Genomic DNA, 6,441 nt, shown 5'->3' on the forward strand with positions numbered 1-6,441 from the left:
ACCAAAGGATTGCATATAAATGAGGAAGAGGAGAGATTGAGTAATGAGCACTCTGTCAATCACTTACCGGCAGCAGAAACATTGTTTAAAATATGTGGCGGGATGAAGTTAGAACTGACAGTTTTTAAAAATTCATCCATGGGACATTGGCATCACTGGCTGGCCAGCATTTATTGCCCATCCATAGTTGCCCTTGGAGGGCGGTTGAGAGTCAACCACATTGCTGTGGGTCTGGAGTCACATGTAGACCAGACCAGGTAAGGACAGCAGATTTCCTCCCCTAAAGGACAGCAGTGAACCGAGATGGTTTTTACAACAATCGGCAATGGCTTCATGGTCATCAGTAGATTCTTAATTCGGGATTTTTAAAATTCAATTCAAATTTCATCATCTTTGACAAAGGGTCGTCTGGACTCGAAACGTCAGCTCTTTTCTCTCCTTACAGATGCTGCCAGACTTTCCAGCACTTTTCTCTTTTGGTTTCAGATTCCAGCATCTGCAGTAATTTGCTTTTATCCATCATCTGCCATGACAGGATTCGAACCCTGATTTCCAGGTCATTAGCTGGGCTTCTGGTTTAATAGTCTAGATTAACAACAGTGTATTGCTGGGGATTGGAGGTTTGAGAGTATTGCGGCTAATCCAGATTCTTTACCCACACAGAGTTTATACTATGATCAAAACTTCTTGAATGGTGATCAAGACATGACTCAGTTCTTTCTCCTCCTCTCAGGAAATATTATGGCGACTTTTGCCGTGAGTTATCAGCCAGCTGTACTTAAATCGGCTAACTCCAAAAGAGAGAAGTTTTATTTATAAAGCGCCTTTCCTGATCTCGGGCAGTTATGTACTTTCTAAAGTATAGTCACTCCGGTAGCGTGGGAAAGGAATAGCAAGCTCCCACAAATAACAACTAGGTAACGATCAGATCATTTCTTTATGATTCATTGAGAGATAAATATTGAGGGAACTTCAGATGATGCCATGGGACCTTTTACAACAGGCTGAGAAGGAGAAAGAGGGCCTCAGTTTAACGTCTCATCTAAAAGATGAGCACGGTGGCACATTGGTTAGCACTGCTGCCTCACAGCGCCAGGGACCCGGATTCAATTCCTGCAGTGGGTGACTGTGTGGAGTTTGCACATTCTCCCCATGTCTGCGTGGGATTCCTCCGGGTGCTCCAGTTTCTTCCCACAGTCCAAAGGTGTGCAGGTTAGGTTGATTGGCCATGCTAAGTTGATCCATAGCGTCAAGAGGACTAGCAGTGTAAATATGTGAGGTTACGGGGATAGGACCTGGGTGGGATTGCTGTCGATGCAGGCTTGATGAGCCGAATGGCCTCCTTCTGCAGTGTAGGATTCTACGATTCTACAACTGACAGAACAACACTCTGGTGAAATATTGCATGTTATGTCTCAGGAGTGAAAAGTAAAAGTTTAAAGTTTATTTATTAGTGTCACAAGTAGGTTTACATTCACCTTGCAATTAAGTTACTGTGAAAATCCATTAGTTGCCACACTCCGGCGCCTGTTCGGGTACACTGAGGGAGAATTTAGCATGGCCAATGCCCCTAACCTGCACATCTTTGGATTGTGGGAGGAAACCGGACACCCGGAGGAAACCCACACAGACACGGGGAGAACATGCAAACTCCACGCAGACAGTGACCCAAGCCAGGAATCGAACCTAGGTCCCTGGTGCTGTGAGGCAGTGGTGCTAACCACTGTGCCGCCGTGCCGCCCACCGTGTCGAGTGAGGCTTGAACACACAAACTCCTAACCTAAAGGCTACCACTGAATCCAGGATGATACTTTGGTGCAGGCTCAGGCTAAACAGCGAAGTTCTTTGTTTATGGAGTTCAGTTTCATGTTGCACAGTGAATGTAGGTCACTGAGGACTTGAAACTGAAGGAGTTTGACATCTTGTGGTGTCCTGTTTGCTGGTTGGAGGTGGCACGGCTGCACAGTGGTTAGCACTGCTGCCTCACAGTGCCAGGGACCCGGGTTCGATTCCCGGCTTGGGTCACTGTCTGTGCGAAGTCTGCATATTCTCCCCGTGTCTGCGTGGGTTTCCTCCGGGTGCTCTGGTTTCCTCCCACAGTCTGAAAGACGTGCTGGTTAGGGTGCATTGGCCATGCTAAATTCTCCCTCCGTGTACCCGAACAGGCGCCGGAATGTGGCGATTAAGCGATTTTCGCAGTAACTTCATTGCAGTGTTAATGTCAGCCTTACTCGTGACTAATAAATAAACTTTACTTATAATTTTGTATTAGCTCAACCTGATCACAGCAATCAGATTTGTATAATCTCCCAGCTCTTCACTAAGCACAATTATCAGCCAAAAGTGATTCTTCCATCTTTCCTAAACCCCTCAACACTCTATTTCAAACCTTCCGCGGTGAACATACCAGTGCTAACCAGGTGAAGGATGCACGATCCTGCTGATTGTGTTTCCGCTCTTTGAACTGTTCTGATGGTTAATTTTCAATGAAGCACAAGTTTTAAAGTTGTATCTAATCCACATTATCTTATTTTCATCCGAGAACTTGTGGGCGAGGAGAACGGAGCTCAGCAGGGGGTCGGGCAGGGGGCTAGGAAAATTAGTAGCACCCTCACTGTAGACTGGCTGTCTCTGCATATACATGAAATAGTCAGCGCAGACAAAGGGGATGTTTCACTATAATCTATCAACAGGACACAGCTAAATGTCCTTGCTAACAGCACTGAAACTGTGATTAAGACATGATTAAATGACCATTGCCTGAACAGATATTCCATCCATCTACCACTAAAGATTATAACATTACACGATTAAACAGCTATTGTCTCAGCCCTACTTCCTTGAATCGTATGCAAATAATTTACCGGTGTGCATGACTAGAAACAATTATCTTTACTTGAAGTTGTGGCCTCTGAAAAAAGCTGACTGTACACAATTGGGCAGGGCAGACTGAAGAAGCCTGAGGAATTCCTTCAGTTCTCTCCTTATCGATAAGAAGGCAATAAAATATCCATCACTCATGAACGCTGTGTCTGAATATCTTTTTAGCTCCGACAAACTGCGAGTGACAGACTTTTACCCACCCACACAATTTCCTGAAACCCTGTCAGACTTAAAAGATTTGGTTTCTGAGCAGGGAGATAGTATCTTATGTGGTCTTGAAGTTCCTCTTTGCTCCTCTCACATGTGCCTTCAGAAAAAAAAACTTTTATGTGTTGCCTTAAATAACAAAACTTTATATTTAAAATTCTCATTGGCAATATTTTTAAAACTTTTTTTACAGGATGTGGGTATCACCGGCTAAATCAGACTTTGTTCGCTGTCCCTTATTGCCATTGAGGAGATGGTGGTGAGCTGCCTTTTTGAACCGCTGCAGTCCATGTGGTATAGGAGCACCCACAGTGCTGTTAGGAAGGGACTTCCAGGATTTTGAACCAGCAACAGTGAAGGAATCAGCGATATAGTTCCAAGTCATAAAGGTGTGTAGCTTGGAGAGGACTTTTCAGGTGGTGGTGTTCCCATGTCTCTGCCGCCCTTGGTCCTCCTTAGTGATAGGGGTCACAGGTTTGGAAGGTGCTGTTGAAGTATTAAAATAATTAAGCCATATTTCTACAACAGTGAATTATATTTGTATTGCACCTTTAACAGAGTAAAACCAGGTACTTCATAGGAATATTATCAAATACAATATGACACACAAGTAAATGCAAGGCAATATGCCCAAAAGTTTGGTCAAAGAGGTAGGTTTTAAGGAACATCTTCATAGAATCATTGAATCCCTACAGTGCAGAAGGAGGCCATTCAGCTCATTGAGTCTGCACCGACCACAATACCTCCCAGGCCCTATTCCCAACACCCCACATATTTACCCTCTTAATCCCTTGACACTAGGGACAATTTAACACATCTGAGCAACCTAAACCACACGTCTTTGGACTGTGGGAGGAAACCGGAGCACCTGGAGGAATCCCACGCAGACAATGGGGAGAATGTGCAAACTCCACACAGACAGTGACCCGAGGCTGGAATTGAACCTGGGTCCCTGGCGCTGTGAGGCAGCAGTGCTAACAACTGTGCCACCGTGCCGCCCCCTGTTGAGAGGTCAACAAACATAGAGATTTCTGGAGGGGGGGGGGGGGTGCAATTCCAGGGCTCAGGACTTGGACAAAAGCACAGTTCCTAAGGGAGCAATGAAAATTGCAGATGCTCAGAGGCCAGAATTGGAAAAATGCAGAAATTTTAGAACGTTGTAGGTCTGGAGGGGATGACATGAATAGGGAGGGTGAGGCTGTGGTGGAGTTTTAAGCAAAGATGAGAATTTTAAAATCGAGATGTTGCTTAACTGGGAGGCAATGTAGTTGAGTCAGCAAAGGCGTTATGGGTGGGTGTGACTTAGTGCGAGTCGGGATATGGGTGGCAGAAGTTTGGATGACATTAAGGTCAGTGAGTGTTCAAAGTGGAAGACTGGTGAGGAGTGCTCTGGAATAGCCATGTCTGGAGGGAACAAAGTACGGATGGGAATTTTAACAACAGGAAAGCTGAGGCAGGGCAAAGTCAGGAACTGTGAAGAAGGTAGAAATAGACGGTCTTTGTGATGGTACAGATAGGTGTTTGGAAGTTCACCTTGGTGTCAAATCCCAAAATTGAGAAAAGCCTAGTTTAAGCAAAGGAAAGGAAGAAGAGAGAAAGATGAAGTTGTTAAGTTGAGGAACAGAGTTTGTGGTGGGGCTGAAGGCAATGGTTGCAGTCTTCACAATATTTAATTAGAGGTGATTTTAGAGAGACAGTGATGAAGTTATTGCCAGCGCACAATGAAAACCTGCTCCATTATTTTGGATGATATCATGCTGGGGCGGCACGGTGGCACAGTGGTTAGCACTGCTGCCTCACAGCGCCAGGGACTCTGATTCGATTCCTGCCTTGGGTCACTGTCTGTGTGGAGTTTGCACGTTCTCCCCGTGTCTGCGTGGGTTTCCTCCGGGTGCTCCGGTTTCCTTCCACAGTCCAAAGACATATGGGTTAGATTGATCGGATATGCTAAATTGTCCCTAGTGTCAGGGGATTAGCAAGGTAAATATGTGGAGTGTCGGGAATAGGGCCTGGGAGGGATTGTGGTCAGTGCAGACTCGATGGGCTGAATGGCCGCCTCCTGCACTGCAAAGATGTGCAGGTTAGGTAGATTGGCCATGTTAAATTGCCCCTTAGTGTCAGGGGGACTAGCGAGGATAAATGCATGGGGTTATGGGGATAGGGCCTGGGTGGGATTGTGGTCGGTGCAGACCTGAATGTCGTCCTCCTGCACTGTAGGGAATCTATGATTCTATAATCACTAAGGAGCAGCACGTAATGAGAAATAGGAAGGAGCTAAGGATAGATCCTTGGTGGACATCAGAGATAACTGTGCGGAGGTGGGAAAAGAAATATTGGAGGTGATCATCTGGTAATAGATCCAAATGCTTTCCCATCTAGCAGAACAACAATGGGGAAACATAGGTAGAGGACAGCATGGGCAACCATGTCAAAAGTTGAGGACAGGTTGGAAAGGACAATGAGAGATAGTTCATGCTGAATGATATAGCTGAACAAAGATTAAACAATGACAGCAGGACCAAAAAGCATGAGATTAACAGTGACAACTTTAACACAGCAAAACGTTTCAAGACATTTCCCAGGAGTGTAACCAGACAAACATTGAAACAGCCAAAGCAAGAGACATTAACACAGATAACCAGAAGCTTGATCAAAGAGGTAAGTTTCAAGCAGTGTCTTAAAGGAGGCGAGACAGTGGGTTTAGGGAGGGAATTCCAGAGCCTGGGGCCTAAATGGCAGAAAGCAAAGCTGCTAATACTGGGATGACAGACGTGTGGAGGATTCTCAAGAGGCCAGATCTGGAGCAGTGTAGAATTCTCAGAGGGTTGTAAGGCCAGTGGATTGCAGAGATTGGGAGCGGTGTGGCTATTGAGGGACACTGAATGTCATCACAGACTTTATTCACTATAGAGTGGTCTTGTGAACCATGGCAACTTCTGGCTCAGGAAACCAAAGGCTCGCTCTGTCAAAGAGAGTGAAGAAACATTACAACAAATGAAAGTAACATCTTCTTATTACCCTGCTTTCTTTTTTTGTCAGTAGTAATACCAACTTTCAAAGTACGATAGGCAGTGGGCGATAGCACAAATATCGTAGAATCATAGAATCTACAGTGCAGAAGGATGCCATTCAGCCCATTGAGCTTGCACCGACAATAATCCCACCCAGGCCTGATCTCTATAACCCCACTATATTCCCTGTTAATCCCCCTGACACTAATTTATCATGGCAAATCAACCTAACCCGCACGTCTTTGGAGTGTGGGAGGAAACCGGAGCACCTTGAGGAAACCCACAGGGAGAATGCGCAAACTCCACACACACACACACACACACCCAAGGCTGGAATTGA

This window comes from Mustelus asterias, chromosome 11, assembly GCF_964213995.1.
Source record: "Mustelus asterias chromosome 11, sMusAst1.hap1.1, whole genome shotgun sequence".
Taxonomy (NCBI): Eukaryota; Metazoa; Chordata; class Chondrichthyes; order Carcharhiniformes; family Triakidae; genus Mustelus; species Mustelus asterias.